Below are 20,896 nucleotides of genomic sequence, written 5' to 3'. Positions count from 1 at the left end.
AAATTGAGCCATGTTTTAATAAAAACATTTTTTGTTGATATTAATTGGAATATAATTGATCAATCAAATCAAATAGAGCCATGTTAAATGAATCATTATGGCCGAGATTAAACGGAAAGTTATTGATCAATTTGCATATACAATGATTTAGTATCCACAATGGGAGCAATTTGTATAAAAAAGTACTGAAAAAGACCAAAATTGATGTATTGTATAAAATTATATTGATAAACAAGAAAATAAAAATAGATACATAACTAAGTTGTTCTCAGGGTCATATTTGGTCATTACAACAGCACAGTGCACAGTTATATATATGGGTCTACATCTGTTTTTAAACCACTTCACCTTGTTGGAATAAGTTTCCTATATATATATATTTGCAAATATTTGCTTTAGACCCTGATATAGGAAACTAAATTAGGGGTACACTTGTTATAGTACATTAAGCCTTCCACTTATGTATCCACATTTTTCTGACCTTAATGCAAATAGATGGACACAATAATATGCCTGAGTGGCGCTGGCCTTGAGAATCTTTGAAGCATCAGCAGCTCACATATTGTTCAGTCAAGGGTTCCAGCATAGGCTCTTGTGTGGTTGAGTGATGCTTTGTCCCTTTCTGCCCTTGGAGGAGAGGATGTTTACCTTTGTTTATTTTACGATCAGACTGCATTGAGGGTCGTTCAATATCAATATAGATTTGATGGGAAACATCGTTTACATTGAATGTGCTACAACGCATTCCATTACAACGCGTTGTTACAACGCGAACCATTACATCGCAGGTCGTTACGACTTGCTGTAGGGGGCAGAAGGTGTTGGATTTACAATCCAACACCTTCCCTGCTGTTGCACAAACTGGAATAGAAATAGTAAATTATACTATTCCTAAAGCCAGCGCACCCCCTACAGCAAGTCGTAACATCTTGCGATGTAATGGTTCGCGTTGTAACAACGTGATCGTTGTAACGGACGCGTTGTGATGGAATGCGTTGTAGCGCATTCGATGTAAAGACATATATTCTGATTTGATAAGCTCAGTAGGTGAGAACTGGGACACGGGATTACGCCTTTTTTGAGGGTAGGAGGTTTTAACAGGCTTTGTACGTTGCAAGTTAAATTGACTCACCCATGATTAAAATCTGCAAGTCTCATATTTTTGCAGCAGACACCTGTGCATCTAAAAGTGGTGCTGAAGCTCGGTACTGCACATCTCTAGCCCATGAAACAAGGAAAGCTTGCAGCAAGTTAGGGCCTGTCCTTTCTTGGCACGATCATGGATGCTGCTGCAAGATTCTTTGTGACCATGAAATTCTATGTCAGGACCGGAGGCGACGATTATGCTCTATCTTTCTTTAATTCAATAGCAGCACTTCAAAGTTAAACAAAACCACCGTTCCCATGAACCATAGGGAACATAGTACAAAACAATAGAGTGTGTCCGTGGGCAGATAGTCTATCATCCATGCACCAATCACAGGGCTCCTGGGGGTATGTAGTCCTCTGTCCTTATCTATTGCTTCTCTTTCTTTAATGCTGGCAGCCTGAGATAAGTGTTGTTTCCCTTTCCTTGGTTTGGGTGTGGGAAATATCAAGTTTTATGGTGACAGTTGATTTCATTCGCGCTTCACGCGCGCTGTTTGCTTATGTAAATTAGTTCAGTTGTAATTAGATCAGCTGGCTTGGCTGACGCGTTCATTTGTAGCGCGCTCCTTTTTTCCTCACAACTTCGTTTATTGTGCAGATTGTATCAACAGTATTGTAGATTGTTTTTGTTTCCTTTCAGCAGCTGTGCGAGGGAGCCGCTAGTCGGTTTCCCTCGCTCGCACGGCCGTGGGAGCGTTCTTCCTCCCTAACGGTTGATTGTTGGTGCTCAGGCTCGCGGTGCACCTCCTACCGCTAGAGGGCGCCTGGCGCGCGCCTCATCGGTGAAAACGTCTGGCTTTCTGCGCATTCCTCGCGCGTTTTTCCATGCCAGAGACGTTTCACCGACGAGCCTGCCCTGCCTTACACCCATGTGGTCTTTTTCCTGCCTTGAGGCAGTGATAAAGTAAACGCTACCCCCAGAGCCTGTTGAACGCTCGTTTGACGAGTCTGTATCTGCCATTAGGCAGTAAGTATTAACCTGCCATTAGGCAGCAAGTCTCTTGGCGATTACAATCGCCTTGGGGGGGGGGGGGGTCTGTATCATTTCTTCTCCCTAACAACGCTCTGCAGAGCCTGTATTGGGTCCCATATTGTTGGCAGGGTGCCCTAAGTTTTACATCGCACCAGGGCTGTGGGTCCCAGGGCTTGTTCCCTTCTTAAACGCGAGCGCTGCCCGCACCTTATTGAGGCTGACACCCAGCCCCCTACATTTGAGGTTACCCTCTGTGCCCCACTTACCTGCTTGACGCTCTTAGGCATGGAGTCTTACGACGAGGAGCCTTATCAGCAGGACGGTCAGTGGGAGGAGGATCCCTTAGCTGACCTGCAATGGGAGGAGGACTATTATGACGCGGTGGATGATTCTATCCACAGGGCGGTTGAGCAGGCCATGGGGCCATTGGAGGATCGCCTTTCCCGTAGGATAGAGCAGGCGTTAGCTAGGGCGCAGAATATTCCTCTGCCTTCCTCCGTCCCCGATGGTACTCTTGGGGATACCCAGCCTCCTCCTGCCAAACGGCCTAAAGAGGCTGGAGTGGATGTGGATGTGGATGCTTTCGCTCGCCTTAAGCAGGTGTTCCTAGCGAGTAACCCCACACCGGCAACTCCCGCACCTTCGGGAGAGGTCGCAGACACTACTGACGACGAGGCTGGCCCATCCCGTCCCTGGCGGCCGTCCCGTCCAGAACCGGCTACCGAGGCGCAAAATCTTTGCGCCGATATGCTAGACCCGGATGATATTTTGCATCCCCGCTCCTCGGACTGGGCGCCTTCAGAAAAAGTCGCCCAGTATGTCGCCAGCAGAATCCGTCGGCCGTTAGAGGCCACAGCCAGGAGCCGTCTTAGGGCGGAATGCCCCCGCCCTTCTCTGGAGGGCAAGGTTGCTGCTACACCTGAGATTGACCCACGCATGGCGACTTTCTTGCAAAAATTTGTCAAGGACCCTAAGAGGGGTATTGACAGGTCCTGCCGAGCTTGCCAGGATAAACTCCTTGATGTTCTTGGGCCTGCCACCAAAATTCTTGATATGGCCGAAGACGCCAAAGTATCAGGTTCTCTCATTTCTCCTGACACCCTCTCTGCTTGGGCTCAGCGCGTTGTGGTGTTCCTAGGGAACGCTAACTGCGCGCTCTCTACGGAGAGACGCCGTAGCTTACTCATCAAGGTGGACCCCAAGCTTGGCGACCTCGCTGACTCTGAGGCGGGCTCCGTGGCCCAGGGAGGCCTTTTCGGAGAACCCTTTATTAAGGAATTGGGTAAATTTGTCAATACCTTCACCTCACTGGATAGAGCCCATTCTACCATTAGGAAAGTTTTCCGTCCCCGTGTTTTCCGGGGGGCCGGACGAGGCAGGGGCCGCTCGTCCGGCCGTCCTTATCAAGGCAGAGGGCAAGGCTCCGGTAATGGCAACTACCAGGATCAAGCCAGATTCGGAAACTTCTACCCGACAAGAGGTCGCAGAGGAAAAGGCAGAGGCGGTCGAGGCGGTGGAGCCTCCAACTCATCCGGTGAGTGTTCTCCCTTCTTCCCTTCTAAGAGTGGGGGGCCGTCTGGCGCATTTTTTCCAGGCCTGGACTTCTGTCACGGGGGACGCGTGGGTCCAGCAAACGGTCCGAGGGTTCCACATAGAATTCCATGGGGAACCTTTCCAGTCGGCTCCCCCTCGCCCTCTTTCTTTTTCGGCCGCCGACATGGCGTTGGTCGACCTAGAGGTCTCCGCCTTATTGGACAAACACGCTATCGTCGAGGCGCAGCCTCACTCCAGAGGTTTCCTCAGCAATATTTTCCTGGTCGACAAAGCCGACGGGACTCAGCGCCCAGTTATCAATCTGCGGGAGTTCAACGAGTGGCTGGTTTACCGCCACTTCAAGATGGAGGGCATTCATCTTTTGCGCGATCTCCTCAGGCCCGGCGATTGGATGGCGCGTCTGGACCTCAAGGACGCTTACCTAGCGATTCCGATTTACCCCCCTCACAGGAGGTTTTTGCAATTCCAGTGGCGGGACACTGTGTACGAGTTCACCACCCTCCCGTTCGGTCTGTCCTCCGCCCCTTGGTGTTTCACCAAGGTTCTTCGGCCCGCGATCGAACGTTTGAGGGCGTCCGGCTTGCGCATGATCGTCTATCTGGACGACATTTTGATTATGGCTCAATGTCCTCGGGTTTTATCGGAACACCTTCAGTCGGCGGTGAATCTTCTTCAGAGTTTAGGCTTCATTATCAACGAAGCGAAATCCGTCCTGCTTCCGGCCCAACAAGTGACGTTCCTAGGATTCGTGATCGACTCGGTGGCAGCCACCCTCAGCTTGCCCTCTCGCAAAATGACCAAAATACGTCACGAAATCAGAAGGTCCCTCGCTCAGTCGCGCCTCTCTCTCCGCCAACTGGCCCGCATAGTCGGTCTTCTCTCAGCCTCCATCCAAGCGATTTTTCCGGGCCCATTGCACTACAGGGCTTTACAGCGCCTGAAAGCACGGCACCTTCGCAGGGGCCTCTCGTACTCCCGGAAAGTCCTCCTTTCGGACGAGGCCAGGGAGGAATTGCAGTGGTGGCTTGCCAATATGGAAGCCGGGAATGGGCGGGCGATCTTTGGTTCCGCGCCCGATATCGTCATCGAATCCGACGCCAGCAGGTCCGGATGGGGCGCACGATGTGGCGAGTATGCTACCGGAGGTGTGTGGTCTCCGCAAGAGCAGCGGCTTCACATCAATTGCCTAAAACTGTTGGCAGGGTCCTTTGCGATCAAATGCTGGACCAAGGACTCAGTCCGTTCTTGCGTCCTTCTCAGGATGGACAACGTATCCGCGGTGCGTTACATCAACCACCTGGGGGGTACCCGCTCTCGAGCGCTATCCGACCTGGCGGCGAATTTTTGGCAGTATTGCCTCGACCATCACGTTTCCGTCACAGCGGAATACCTTCCGGGCCACAGCAACCAAGTGGCGGATTTCCACTCTCGGCATGTGCAGGACGTGAGTCTGTGGAAACTTCATCCGGGGGTGTTTGCGGACCTCCAGAGCTTCTGGGGCCCGTTTTCGGTGGATCTTTTTGCATCCCGGTTGGATCATCAACTGCCCCGCTTCTTCAGTTGGCGTCCGGATCCTCTGGCGACAAGCACGGACGCTTTTCTACAGGATTGGAGTCAGGAGACGGGTTATGCCTTCCCCCCGTTTGCCATGCTAACGAGAGTTTCAGCGCAGGTGCGTCGCCAGGGGGCGGACATTGTGCTGATTTCCCCGATTTGGAGATCTCAGGTTTGGTTTCCAGTTCTTCTGGAACTTTCCTGGGATTTTCCAATCCTACTACCCCGCTTCCCGACTCTTCTCCTCAATCCCGACGGACTTCCTCACCCGCTCATAGCGAAGGGCTCCCTTGCCCTGATGGCCTGGCGGATTACCGGGGACGATGGGCGATCCCGGGCCTTTCGGGAACAGCTGAGAAGCTCATGTCAAGGGCTTGGGCCGATGGTACGGTCAAACGCTACCGATCCACTTGGAGACGTTGGGTGCGTTGGTGTGTGCGACGGAATCTCGATCCCGTGGCGGCTGATGTGACCTCAATCGTAAATTTCTTAGCCGCTTTAGCTGAAGACGGGCTGGCTTATAGAACCATCAATACTTTTCGCTCGGCCATTTCGGCCGGACACTCCTTAGTGGACGGCTCCCCGGTGGGAGAGCACCCTTGGGTTTGTCGCCTTCTCCGGGGCATCCGTCTTTCAGTGCCTCCGGAGCCTCGTTATTCCCAGCTGTGGGACGTGAACCAGGTCCTGAATCTTTTCTTGTCTTGGCAACCGAACCGTTACTTATCCCGGAAGGAGCTTTCGGCCAAATTGGCTATGCTTCTTTGCCTCGTATCTTGTCGACGAGTGTCGGATGTGCGGGCATTGGATGTCTCAGGAAGGATTTTTACCCCCTTTGGGGTTACTTTCACTATCCGAAGGCGAACAAAATGCGGTACCACCTCCATTTCCTACCCGGCTTTTCCGGACTCTCCGAAACTTTGCGTAGTATCCTGCCTCAAGGCTTACGAAGAAATGTCGGACGACTACCGTCCTCCCGGAGAGCGTCAGTTGCTTATCGCACTGAGGAAACCGCACAGGGCAGTCTCCTCCCCCACGATAGCCCGTTGGGTTCGTTGGGTAATGCAAGAAGCAGGCATTGACCTCCGTCTTTTTGGGGCCCACTCTACAAGAGGGGCCATGGCTTCTAAAGCGTTTACCCTGGGAGCTCGTCTAGAAGACATTCTCAATGCGGCAGATTGGTCTTCGGACTCCACCTTTAAACGGTTTGATTTCAAACCAGTGCTGGATATGGCACATTTGGTGGTGAGCAAGCTTTAAACGAGCATAATCCTCGCCTCCGGTCCTGACATAGAATGAAAAATTTCCTAGCTAACGTAACGGAAAGTTTCAATTCTATTAAGGACTCGGAGGCGAGGATTATCCCACCCAGGGTATCGGTGCTGGGGATACCTTCCCACCCTCGTACTGGGATAAGTAACAGGTCTTCTTCTGGATTTGTATTTTGCTTGTACCTGTTAAATGTGCCGACATTCTTTCCTTGCAGGGCTAAACCTTAGCCAAGGTTCTCGCTTACGCTGTCCTTTGCTTCTACAGGCGATTCTGGCAAACAAGATTCATGAGGATCTGGGACTGGCTGGCCTACAGCATCGAAAGAGGAGGAATAGATAAGGACAGAGGACTACATACCCCCAGGAGCCCTGTGATTGGTGCATGGATGATAGACTATCTGCCCACGGACACACTCTATTGTTTTGTACTATGTTCCCTATGGTTCATGGGAACGGTGGTTTTGTTTAACTTTGAAGTGCTGCTATTGAATTAAAGAAAGATAGAGCATAATCCTCGCCTCCGAGTCCTTAATAGAATTGAAAATTTCCGTTACGTTAGCTAGGAAATTTTTCATTCCAGCTTGGGTCTTGGTACCTGGGCAGTTGAAAGCACATAGGTTTGAGGCCCAGATATAGATTTCAGATCTCTGCAGATAGTAAGGAATGACTCTCCTGCACTCTTGCCAGTGTCAATACTTCAACAAATCAACAACCTATTACTAGTGCCTATTCAAGAGCTCTGTCCAATGTAATCAGATGGGCATATAACCTCCTACATGCGGAAGAAGGCTCTTTAAGGGCCTTACTAAATCATGAAACCTTTCAGGTGGGAACAAACCAATATACTTGTAACAAAAATGTTAAAATGGCCCAGGAGTACTTCCAGTGCACCGAAATTATCCTACAATCCTGGTCTCCGGCTCACCTGAAGCTAATTTTAAAACATGACTCCACAATTAAGCTTTGATCTCGATATGGCACACTGTGCACAACTATCTCACTAGAAGTCTTTTGCTTCCACTATTGGGTTCAAGACGCATAAAAAATATCGGAGTTTAACCCTTGGCATTATGGGAGCTCTGTGAATGGGTTAGGCATTATGGGAGCTCTGTGAATGGATCAGGCATTATGGGAGCTCTGTGAACGGATCAGGCATAATGGGAGCTCTGTGAATGGGTTAGGCATTATGGGAGCTCTGTGAATAGATTAGGCATCATGGGAGCTCTGTGAATGGGTTAGGCATTATGGGCGCTCTGTGAATGGATCAGGTATTATGGGAGCTCTGTGAACGGATCAGGCAGAATGGGAGCTCTGTGACTGGGTTAGACATTATGGGAGCTCTGTGAACGGGTAAGGCATTATTGGAGCTCTGTGAATGGATCAGGCATTATGGGAGCTCTGTGAATGGATTGCCAAAGCATGATACAAGACAACCCAGAAGAGTATTGCGAGTGCAGTACTGTGTCCAGGACATTACAAGAGCTTGGATTTTTCATTACCACATGTCTGATGCTTGCTGAATAACATGATACACATGTTTTTGAGAGTTTTTAGGTAGATTGGGATAGAAGTACATTGGCAGAGCTCTTACAAAGTCTCAGTACTGGGACAGCGGTGTATAATGTGCCAGGATAGAGAGTCGTTTGAGAGAGATCTTACAGCAGGAAAAAACGTTCTGTCCATGTGCAGAAAAGATGTAAAGAAACAGGTCACGGTCACAGCAAGAATGCATGGCAAAGCCAAAGGCCACTGGTGTGAGGTTCACCGCACCAGGTGGCTGTTAGTGAATAGGTGCTAGGCACAGTAACTGCTTTCAACCTACACTCGCTACACTCCTCCTACGATTTCCAAAAAGAGAGGAACATACAGCTCAGAAGTGGTTTTGAATAAATGTGAGGAATGTTATCACATGTATAAATACTGTACAGGTATGTGAAATCCTAAAATCTGAAGCTCTTGTTTTAGAATCTGAATCTCTCGTTTTTGAATTACTCTGTGCTTTATCCATGCTCACCTTTGATCTGTTTTTCAGCCTGGCTCTATCCTTGTCATCACAACTGCATAAACATTAGGTAACAGATCCAAATTGAGACATTGTAGGCTGTGTAAACATGCAGAGTCAGCTTGCTCGAAGGTTTTCAGGCAATAGTTAATCCTTAAGTAAAGTCTACTCAGAATAGCACATTTTGTTGTTCAGCCTTAAAACGTAGAAATTGCACAAGACACCGAGGCTGGCAGATTCTTGCCTTAGCTCATTTGTGTGTTCTTTCCAAAGTTCTATTTACCTCTGGGCATTCCTTGTTTGTGATGTTCCCTATAAAAACCCGTGTAGCCATTGTTGAAGCGTATTCAATCCTTGGATATCTTGATGGTACTTGTTGGATGGAAACCCATTCATGAATGATTAAATAAACTAACCATGGTTTGGCTTTGCTCTCCTGTCGATTCCTCCTTACTTGATAAGAACCCGTGGCGAAGTGGTGATCCCTGCACCAGCAGGTTATTAATTAATCTGCTTCACAGGTAGGTGGGCCCTAAGTTGTGTAGTGCCTTTGTGTGAGAGGAATTTGAAACTAGCGCATTTGTGTATCAGGTGTCAGTGGAGCTCCATGGGTGTGGTGAGATGCGAGTTCTGTTTTGAAGGTTGACGGTGAGTCCTGCTGTTGAGTTCTGGATGGTTTCTAGTCTTCTGGTGAGTTCCTTGGTGACCCCGGCAGAGAGGGTGTTCCAATAGTCCAACCTGCCGGTGACTGAGGCATGAGTAACAGTTTTATCAGTGTTGCCTGAGAACCATTTGAAGATCTTCCTCAGTATTTTCAGGGTGTGGAAGCAGGATGCAGTGATGGCAGTGACTTGTGAGGTCTTATCAAGTTTGCTGTTGAGGAGTATTAAGAGATTCCTGGTGTGGGTGATGTGTGGGTCAGATGCCGGCCAGCCACCAGTTGGAGTCCCATGGTCTTGCCGAAGATCACGACTTCTGTCTTGTCGGTATTGAGCTTGAAACAATTGGTTTTCATCCAGTTATCAACTTCGGTAACGCAGGTGGTGAAATTGTTTATTGTGTTGGGGGTTGTTGGAGATGGCCCTTTTTGCAGGGTTATCCCCAAACATTTTGCTTCTTCCTCTTATTTTTTCCTGACCTGCTGTTGCTGGTTTTAGGACTCTGGGCACTTTACCATTGCTAATCAGTGCTAAAGTGCATATGCTCTCTTTAAATTGTATTATGGATTGGTGTTTCCATGATTGGCATATTTGATTTACTTGTTAGTCCCAAGTAAAGTGCACTGAGTGTGGCAGGGCCTGTAAATCAAATGCTACTAGTGGACCTGCAGCAATGATTGTGCCACCCACATGAGTAGCCCTGACAAGGTAACTCAGACCTGCCACTGGAGAGCCTGCGCGCAGTTTTGTAACTGCCATGTCTACTTGGCAAGTGCACCCACTTGCCAGGCCCTAACCTTCCCTTTTCTTACATGTCAGTCACCCCTAATGTAGGCCCAAGGTACCCCTGTGGGCAGGGTGCAGTGTATGTGAAAGGTAGGACATGCCCTGGTGTGTGTGGCATGCCCTGATAGTGAATTACGGCCAATTCCGTTTTTTACTATTGCAAGGCTACCTGTTCCCCATAGGACAGAATGGGGAGTTTGTTTATAACATCTTGTAAACATAACTGGCTCTGGGAACTAGGTAGGAAAAGAAAAATTAGTATGCCTGAACTCTGAATTTAAAGATGCATCTTTTAGTTAAAGTGATTTTTACATTCTGTGTTTGAAAATACCACTTTTAGAAAGTAGGTATTTTCTTGCTCACCCATCCAGCAGGCCTCTGCTGGGTTTGTGGATTGACTGTCTGGGTTTGGGATTTTGGATGACAGGGGCTGGGGAGCAGCAGATACTCCAGATAGTGTAGGTGGCTCAGAAAAGAGCTGAATAGACCTGAGCTGTATTTAGAGTAGGGGGGGAGGAGATTTCCTTGCACCTGAATGGGCCTGGTCTGCCTCTGACAATGCAGTCTACACCTCCTGCCAGGAAGCCACACCAGGGAGGGCATAACTGGTTCTGGCTGGGCACAGACACTCTCTGCCTAAGAGGACAAAGGATTTTGTTGTATAAATATTGGGGCCCAAACCCCTGAACTTTAGAACTCTTTTGGACCAAGAAGACTGCCAAGAAGAAGAGCTGGACAAGCTGTGAGGAGGAACTACCACTTTGCTTTGTGCTTTGCTGTGTTGGCCTGCAATGGCTGCTTCTGTCTTGGGCAGTGAAAGGACTGGACTGAACTTTCTGCAATCTACTTTTGTGAGTTTCTCCAAGGGCTCGAGGTAGAGCTTGCCCACTGTTCAAGAAGTCTCAAGAACAGCAAAGACTTCAAGCTCTTCTGCCCTCAGCACTGGGAACCGTGTGTTTTGTGCTGCAACAGAAGAAAAAGCAACCCGACGCCGTCTACGATGCCGCTGCCGACTACGTGTCCTAAAGTCACCGCAGAGGACATCGCCGCTCTGTGACCCTAGTCTTACCGACGCCGCCTGCTGACGCCGCCACCGAGCCACTGCTCGTACCGCGACCTGTGGGCACCGCACTCCGCATTGCCTCCCTTCACAACGCCGCCTTGGTATCCCCGACGACGAAGCTTCACGCCGAAATAGACGACGCTGCTTGCACCATGGTTCAAGGGCACCGCTCGTAAGGTTACATGATGCACCGCCCTCATCCCGCACTGCAGTCTTGACCTACCAATACCGGCGCCATCGACTTCAGTTCATCAGTCGACGTCGCTGCTTGCACCGTTACCTGCCAGTACCGTGACGAGCACCGCATTCATTTCGCACCACGACCCTGGTCTCACGACAACACCATCTGACGCCGCCACGGAGGCGCTGCTCGCACCGAGACCTGAGGGCACCGCACGCCGCTGCACTTCGCACCGCAGCACCCGACACCTGCGGATGCCAGCGCTCCTGACTTCAACCGCGAGGAGTTCGATCTGCAACATGTGCGACTTCAAGGGTCCGATGACTCCTGCACCAATCTCCGGAACCGATGCCTGCGTACGCCTTGCTTTTGGGAACTCAACGAGAGGTCGCTGACGCCCTGCATCTCAAAAGGTAAGGTTTTGTGGGTCTTCCTGACACCGTAGCTGGCCCGTGACGCCGGGGTCAGCCAGAACTGTTTGGATTTGTTTGTTCACAACGCCGTAATAGTCCTGGACAGAGCTATCGACATCAAGGAACTGTTTTTCAAGGTTATTTTGATAACTGAAGCTTACTAAATACTGTATTGTGGATTTTTTAAATAGTTTTTGGTCTTGCCTTATGTATATAAAAATATTGGATATTTTTCTAAACTGGTGTGGTGTCCTTTTGTAGTGCTTACACTGTATTACTGTTGGTTATGTGCAAATGCTTCACACTGCCTCTAAGATGAGCCTGACTGCTCGTGCCAAGCTACCGAGCGGGTGAGCAGGGGTTATTTTAGGCGTATAACTCCCTTATCCTGACTAGGAAGAAGGGTCCCTATTTGGACAAAGGTACCTACCTCTGCCAACTAAAGACCCCCATTTCTATCAAGGGTCTTGTCCGAGAGGGACAGTATGAGTTGCGTGTTGACAGGGTATGAGAGGATGTGGATGTCATTGGCCAGAAGGAATTTGTATGTGCTGAAGAGGGTAGGTTAAGTGATGAACCTTGATGCACTTCGAAGATAAGCTTGTGGGCTTCGGAGGAGTAAGCTGCCAGGCTGACAATAACCTGCAATTAACTCGCAGCAGCCATACAATGTTGCAAGCACCATAATTAACAAACTTCTAGTTGAGCAGGAACAGACGGAAACTGAGACAAAGCCCTGCAGGGGATATTGTTGCGAACGTTTTCCACGTAAAAAACAAGAATCACTAATCCACTAACAAGAGGAAGAGAGATAACATCAAAGGTCATAAAATTGTAACAGTGCACCATATCTTGTATAATGCAAATACACAGAGGACAATACATAAAAACTGACAAAGTGAATTAAGCTCAATTGACTCACACACCATTTGTAACCATCAAACCAGCACACAGGTTGGACATTTCTCCACAGTGGAACTGCTCACTACGTTACCTTTCTCGTATTAATTATGAAAGGCAATTTCAAAAACACAAAAGAGCAGGTGAACTGGAACATTGAAAGCTGAGACAAGGATATTTTAAGTTACAGAGGTTCGCCTTTTGAGGTGACAGAATTTCTAGGTGACTTCAAATACCCTTATTATATATGGCAGGGAACACTTTATATAGTAGTACACAGGAGCGACATCACATCATCCTTCCCTTCACCTGCTTTGATACAGCGTTCATTTTCTTGCTCTGACTCAATGCAAGACATCTCACAGTTGCTGATGTATGGATCAAAGGTGAAAAAAGAATTGTGGATGTCAACACAACTAGATGTGCAGCTTGTAATATGTTGCAAACACATAGTCAGGTTGTGCTTTAAACTTGAGAGATCCTGGTGCTTTCATGACAATTAATTGAACAAACACGCTCCATACGTATATTCAATGAAAGATAGGAAAACTTAATTATTTGTATAGAATACAAACTACACAAACATTAGAAATTCTAAAGTTATAGGTATGACTTAAAGTTCCTTACCTCTCACCCGCTCTTGAACGATGGCGTGGTAAATGGTGTAGACCAAATGTCATGTACTTTCAATTGTGGCTAATCGAAGAGTCGTGACGTTGAGCTGCAAAGAGCGACGAGGGAGCCGAGAACCACAGGGGCAGCCGACTGCTGGCTTGCCGCGTAACGCCTATCGTTTACCGCCCACCGCTGCCAAAATCTAACAAGGCTTCTGCTTGATAGTGGCAGTTACCGGGAAGCTAGGACAGTGCGCTGAGACAGGCATCTTCCGTTGAGTCCGAAACACAGAGAATGCCAAAATCGCCAAACGCCTTACCTCAACTCGCCCTGCAAGAGAAAGGAGATAAAGGAGTTAGCGGTGACAATAGAATAACAGACAGAGCTCTGCAGGTAACATCTAGGGCTGTATTATGGAAGTGGCCCGGGGGCACAATACGCATTTGCGCCAACTTTGCTTGCTACTGGAGCACTGTTGTATGAAAGAAGGGGCTGCAGATGCTTGTGCAACCCCTTCTGTAATACCGATAGCGCCGGCATACATAAAAAGCCAGCGCTATCATCAGAGGGCGTTCTCTCATCTGCTTGGGAGGCTTGGCTGGATGCAAATGAGGGAATCCCTTTGCCACTGCGCCTGAGCCGTATTATAGAAGTGAGCGCAGAGGCAAATAAGTTGTCAGGTGGCGCACTGTCAGTGCCCCCATGATTGCACCCTCTGGAGGGGAGAAAGGGGGTCCCCATGGACCCCCCGGACATCCCATTGCAGGCTGGTACAGTCACTCACTGCACCCGCCTACAAGGCAATATTTAATCCCCCTTAAAAGTGCAGGTTGGTTGCCCCCTGCACAGTGAAACACAGAGTGGCTTCAAAGCCCCCAGGGCAGCATGAGTTCACGCCTGCCCTTGGGGCAGGGCATTCCATGTATTAGGGCACCCGGCACTGGGTGCAAACAGGGAAAGTGCGCCCTTTGAATATTAGGGCCCCGAGAAGCATGGGGACGCGGCAGAGGTGGAGCTTGGAGGATCTCCTAATGGAGTATGCTTCACACAAAATCTTGCTGGTGGGGGATTTTAACATTAGGGGCCCGGGGAGCTCAAGCAACTGTGCCCCAAAATCCAAAGAATGGGAAAAAATGAAAGCCCTCCTGACAATTTACAAATTGACCTCGACCCAACAATTATATGAGGCTTACATCCCCCACTGTCAAGTTTTCTCCAACATTTAAAGGAGTCTCAACTATCGATTACATCTTCCTGTCAGAGTCTTTAGGGAACAGCCTCATTTATTTTGAGATTTCCAATAGGCCTGAAAGTGACCACAACCCTTTGACTCTCACCCTAGCATTAGGAGCTCCTACTGCGGCCAAATGCATTACAGTGGGTTCCTCTACAGGAGTTGAAACAGCAAAACCTGTAAGGAGAATAAAATGGAGGCAGACAGACATCTCAACGGTGAGCAGGTGGCTAGGAAAGCTGGCCTTTGAGGCTAACATGCACCCCCAATAGACCATACCCCATGATTGGAATGGACTTATAAGTGAGCTAAGGGATTCCCTTCTAGCTGCCGGAAACTGGGAGCAGCATCCAAGAACCAATGGGAAGGAGGGTTTCCAACCGTAACACAAAAAGGTCATCGTGTGAATGCAAAAAGCACTAAAGAGGTCCCTCCATGCCCACACGTTCAATTTTAGTGCCAAAACTGCAGCGGCCATCCTTAATTTGCGTAAACAGCACACAAAATTAGCACGGGAAGTAAAGAAGGCCTTAGAACAAAGGGAATGGCTAATCATTTACCAAATGCAGCATGAAACAAACAAAGCTCGCTTCTGGAACTATATTAATTAATTTAAATCCTCCAATAATACAAGGGAAAATTGAGTCTCTGAAGGATCCTGGATGAAGAGTTATACACTGATCTCGATAATACTGACAAGTGGGAGAATGCAGAACTGACTATAGATAACACCCAGGAACTGACCTCTCTGGCACAGGTCTATAAACTCATCATGGCAATGAAAGATGATAAAGCTTCTGGCCCCAACGATCTTCCGGAAAGTATATTTAAATGCCCTCTGAGGAATGGTCGAAGGCATTAACCCCCCTTTTCAACCATGCCTTCCTCACTGCTTAAGTCCCAGAGGCGTGGAGGGCGTCCATTCTGTGCCCAAAACTAAAGAAAGGAGACCTGACAAATCCATCAAATTATCGCCCGTTAGCACTCGTAAACCTAGAGGCCGAAGCTTTTGCTAGAACACTACTCAAACAGCTAGACGCCTGAGTTGTGGGAAAATGATTCTTTTACTTTTTGCCAAACTGGGTTCCGAGCCGCTGTGTCAAAATCACTTCACTTGCAGCCCTGAGCCATCTAGCAGTACAGAGAGACCAGTTTCTACTCTTCTGCTGCTTCTTTGACTATACAGCCTCATTTGACAGGGTAGATCACCCCACACTATGGTGAAAACTAAATGCGTGGGGTGCCCCCTCAAAATTACTAGGGCAATTATTGCCCTGTGCAGTGGTATATGGGTGTGAGTGAGAACAGGTTCTCATATTGCCACCTCTAAAATCACCACCCCGCGGCCTGAAGCAGGGCTGTGTTCTTGCGCCCCCCCTTTAACCTTTATGCAGCAGATTTGGGCAAAGCTTTGGAGGGAGGTTGACTGGTTCCCCCCAAATTAGGCCTGTCCAAACTACATATGCTGCAATACGCAGACGATATAGTGGTAATGGACCGTACCAAAGTTGGTATACAGCGAGCCTTGAGCAGCCTCCATATATACAATGGTTAAAAACCACCTCACGATAAATCAGAACAAGACTAAGGTCCTGATCGCTATAGAAACAAGCAACACCTCATATGGCATATAGGCAGCAAGATCATTATATCAGCCAGGAAGAACAACTACAAAGGGGCCGATTCCGATCCGGGTTGGAAAGCACTCCGACCAAGCCGGATCCGGAGTGTTTTCTGACCGAGCCGGAGTCCTGCAGTCCGACCGAGCAAGTACGATGCGGCCGTATGCTGCCGGACTCGGTTCGGTTGAACTCCCATAGAAGTCAATGGGAGCCGGTCGTACGACGCGTACATAGGTTCCCATTGACTGAATGGGTAAGTCGCAGACAAGTGCGCCCCATATAGTGGGTACGCGTCGGTGCCATCCGCACCGTACATGCCTGTGTTGGGGAGACCCATGGGTCTCCCCCTGTGTCCGAGTCGTAGGGCTGCGGGTGACAGGGGGTCCCACACGGATCCCCAAAGGCAACCACCCGGACGCTTTGCGAGCCGGATACTCCGGCTCGCACAGGCTGTCCGACGCGTGCATTGTACTGGCTCGGTCGTGAATCGCATCCATTGCACGCCACGGTTAGCTTACGACTGAGACGTACGGAGCGGTTCGGACCTGGAAAAGACTCGGTCGGTGAATTTCATGTAGCTCGCATCGTACTTGCTCGCTCATACAGCTGTACGAGTCGGCCGGAAAACACGCGTCCGGCTCGTAGTTTTTCCGGCCGGATCACGTTCGGTGCCCTTCCGACCAGGATCGGAATCGGCCCCTTAGTGTCTGGTTCACAGAGACTTTCAAGCCTAACGTCCACATAGCCTCCCTGAAAAAGAAAAGTGCAGCTATTATGTACAATGTCAATCGTTGGAACACTAAAATAAAAAGTGATAGTAATATTCCTGCACTACGTATACTACTCTAACATCTTAGGGGGGCTATCTACAAAGGTGAACTTACACAGGTAAATCTACACTTGTAAAATATACTCTCACCCTTTTGAGTGAAGGTACTTTGGGCTATTCACCATTTCAGAGTGTAAAGTTACTCAAAAGTGAAGACCTTCATGCCTCCACTCCTTGAAATGGGGGGGGGGGGGAGGGAGTAGACCAATTATGAGTTTAAAGTTACTACAGCCAAAAAGGAGCAGTTGTAAGTCAAGCATCACACATGGCCAACCACTGCAACACCTTCCCATCGAAAATAACTGAGGCATGCACTTATAATAGAATTCAATAGGACAAAGTTAATTTCAAATAATTTATTTTGACTTAAAAAAAAATTATATATTTATAAAAATAAATTATACATCAAAAACATACGTATTTTAATAACCTTTTTTTATTTTGAAATAAGTTTAACTTTTCTTTAGAAAAACTAAATGAATTTCAGTTAATTGTATACATAACTTTTTATAATTTTTGATACATAAGTAAATACATTTTACTTTAAGTAAGTTTTTTTTTAAATAAATGATTATAAATTGTTTAAGTGAACATATTTAAATTAATTCAATAATCAAGTAAAAAAAATAGGTTAATAGTTTAAAATTACTATGAGTAACTTTTCACATGTAGGCAGAGGACTGTGCCATCTGCGCAGAGAACTCCATATCATAAAGTGTAGGGAAAAGTATAACAGTTTATTCAACTTAAAAAAAAAAAAATAGAAAACATATTTGAATTTAAAATATTAATGTTACATAATGGTATATATTTAGTTTAATTTAAGAACAACATAAAAAAGGTTACAGGGTTAACAATTTAATAAGTAATTATTTTGAATGTATTACATTAAAATCATCCTTCCACGGTTTAAATTGAAAAATAATTCACACAAAAGTGAAAATATATATATTTATTATGTGTTAAGAATGGTTAAAAATGATATATAACATTAAAAGTAATGTAATTATATTTTAATAAAATTGATGTTACGTTCATTTTTAAAAAGGTTATCAAACTATGTTAAATTTAAATAAATGATTTAACATTACATTTATTTCTACTTTTAACTAGTGAAAATAATTTAATTTACCATAATTTCCTGCAGGGTTTTACTTTAAGTCCCTATCTCCATTATTTACTTTTAGAGGGTGTTGAAGTACTAGTGGTTGGCCATCTGTGGAGCTGGATTCATGCCAGCTCTGAGCTGAGGTACATTAGCGATTATTTGGTATCTTTTTTGGCTGTAGTAACTTTAGAAGTGCAGAATGTAAATAGGAATGGGCTTACTCTTGTGTGGGTGAGCGCATCTCCCTTCTTAAACCCCTACCCAACCCTTCCTCTGCCCCACCCATATTTACTACTAAAATGTATACTTACGTGTGCAGAGATTCTGGAGTGGGGGCAGAGATCTCCACACAGAAAAAAATAGGAGAGGTGGAGGCGAAACCGCTGTATGTAGGTTTGTAAATGGCAATTTGTAGTACATTACTAGTACTAACAACGTACTACAAATGCAGTTTGTGAATAAGACCCTCAGTCCTTATGGATCACACGAGGGATGGATTGCAATACATCTTGTACATTTTACAGATTTTTCTTGAAAACATTGCTGGCTAACACAGCAAATATTTTACAGAATTTTCTAGAACACCTATTGACTGGTATCGACAACGCGCCTTGAATATTTTACACAATTTTGTCAAGTGCAATTTGTAGAGCATCCTTGCAAAATCAAGACTTCAGGGTTGAAGGGGAAGTTTGGATTTCACAAGGTCAGCCACGATTATTACCAGAAGTCCTTCTTAAGATAGCAAAACCACAAAATTACCCCGCTTTTTTTTACTCTCCTTGACATCACCAATTTGTCAGCATGCAGCATTTTTATTTTTCATTTTATCACGTAAAACAGAAGAGACTGAGCAACAAATGAGATTTCTAATCTATGAGAATATTTAGATCTCTGCTCGGGCAACAATTGTTCAGCCAACAGAGGTAGAAATTAGTTATTTGGATTCTATAACTTGCAATATACCGCACAAGACATCCTATTCCGCTAACAACTGCAGGAGCAGATCATTATCCCCCTAATTAACTGGAGAAGCATTTTCATCTAGAAGGTTTTCATAGCTGCACTCATCACTCGGGCTGATTTAGAAGGCTCACCATTAGTCCCGCATTAGCAAAACCCATCACTGCGATAACAGTATCTGCCATTAAACTCCTTGGCTAATCGGATCATCACGGACCACGAGTATGGCTTACTCATTAGCTACGCCGTACAGTGCATATAAAAGGCAGGAAAAAGACTTGAATTTCTATGCATGAATAAAGCAGGAAACATGATTTGTCCATAAAAATCTACATACCCCTCAGCTACCCTGCAAACATTTTTCAGGGTTATTACATCCCAGAATCAAGGCACAGCTTTGGGCAAGGCCAGTCTTACAGTGGACAACCCACAATTAGAAAACAGATGACAAATCACATAACCTTTGCAACTACCAACAATCAACAGTGAGAACAATTCAACAACAAAATGCCATGTCCTCCAAAATATCGATCACAGTCCACGGGGATCCAAAGGATTTGACGATTAACAGCTTCTTCTTAGCCATTTACAGTAATTCAAGTTTAAAGAAAACAAAGTTACTATGCTGTTGTCATGAAAGGGTAGCACTACGCAGACTAACATTTTCCAACTACAAATATGGTTGAGTAGAGCTTGGGGAAGATATATATGTCTCATGAGCAGATACACTATAAAAGTAATTTGATGTTCTCAGTTTCTGGAAGAGTGAAGGCAAAGTCAGTCATGTCCTCACAGTGAAGGCAAAGTCACGTCCACACAGTGAAGGCAAAGTCGTGTTCTCACAGTGAAGGTAAAGTCATGTCCTCACAGTGAAGGTAAAGTCACGTCCTCACAGTGAAGGTAAACAGTGAAGGCAAAGTCAGTCATGTCCTCACAGTGAAGGCAAAGTCACGTCCACACAGTGAAGGCAAAGTCGTGTTCTCACAGTGAAGGTAAAGTCATGTCCTCACAGTGAAGGTAAAGTCACGTCCTCACAGTGAAGGTAAACAGTGAAGGCAAAGTCAGTCATGTCCTCACAGTGAAGGCAAAGTCATGTCCTCACAGTGAAGGTAAACAGTGAAGGTAAAGTCATGTCCTCACAGTGAAGGCAAAGTCGTGTTCTCACAGTGAAGGTAAAGTCACGTCCTCATAGTGAAGGTTCCAAGTGGATTCACCCTGTGGCACCTCACCTGTTGATATAACTCCCACCTTTGGGTTCTCCTACCACCCAAATTTTCTTCTCCTTCCAAACTTTTCTTCCTTTTACAATCTCAGATATCAGGCTGCCTTGATGCCATTTGTGACTGGATGGCTATACATTGCCTCCAGCTGAACTACCTCCTCTCCAACCTCCATCTACTTTCCACCAGACACTCATGATTGCATCATCAACCAGAAACTTATAAGGACACCTAAAATCAACCATGGTGATGGAATCTTTCATTGCCGCTACAGCTAGATATCAAATACTAAATGTATGCAGAATCCACTATCATATCTGTTTTGGCACTGCAAAAGCACTGGGGGAAGGAGACCCCAGCAAATGTACCTTTTGGGAGCCTGGACCACTTGTAAATTCAACACCCTCTGCAATACCCATCATTATTTTTTTCTGGTATGAATAGACAACCAAATATTCCCATAACATGAGGACAACAATTGATTGCAGGAGTCTGCACCTGGCACATACCTCAGACCCCTATGGCTTCATCTTAAGGATTGCACAAGTGGTATATATATATGATTATTGGAGTATCTTAAGGTGGGTCTTACAAGACACTTTCTTCACAAAAAGCTGATCGTGCTGTTCCTCATTCATTACTTTATCCTCCAGAACATTATCCCATTAAGCACTGGCTTTTAGTATTGGTGCCGGGCTTTCTGCCACTACACTTTGTTGTGTCAGAGAGACCAGTTCCACAACTCAATTCCATTATTAACCATAGCACGTTTGATCCACTTGGAGTATCCAGGAATCTACTCT

The 20,896-nt window shown here is 46.6% G+C and overlaps 1 protein-coding gene and 1 long non-coding RNA gene across 9 annotated transcripts in view; one reads left to right on the top strand and one right to left on the bottom strand.

The window, feature by feature from the left end:
* TMEM150C (transmembrane protein 150C) overlaps positions 1-20,896 on the bottom strand; it is a 267,221-nt gene that overhangs the window by 188,588 nt on the left and 57,737 nt on the right. For 6 of the 8 annotated variants that reach the window (XM_085641227.1, XM_085641231.1, XM_085641228.1 and 3 more), the window contains exon 2: positions 13,130-13,447. The exons of the other annotated variants lie outside the window; for them this stretch is intronic. The gene's annotated coding sequence lies outside the window, so the exon portion shown is untranslated. The remainder of the gene's footprint in view (positions 1-13,129; positions 13,448-20,896) is intronic. 8 annotated transcript variants of the gene reach the window in all.
* LOC146862034 (uncharacterized) overlaps positions 8,890-20,896 on the top strand; it is a 75,490-nt gene continuing 63,483 nt past the window's right edge. Inside the window, exon 1 of the long non-coding RNA XR_014978082.1 lies at positions 8,890-9,021. This is a non-coding gene — a long non-coding RNA (uncharacterized LOC146862034). The remainder of the gene's footprint in view (positions 9,022-20,896) is intronic.

The sequence above is a fragment of the Triturus cristatus genome, chromosome 2_2, assembly GCF_964204655.1.
Source record: "Triturus cristatus chromosome 2_2, aTriCri1.1, whole genome shotgun sequence".
In the NCBI taxonomy this organism is placed as follows: Eukaryota; Metazoa; Chordata; class Amphibia; order Caudata; family Salamandridae; genus Triturus; species Triturus cristatus.
The sequence above is the reverse complement of the archived record's forward strand: the minus strand, read 5'-3'. Positions and strand labels throughout refer to the sequence as shown.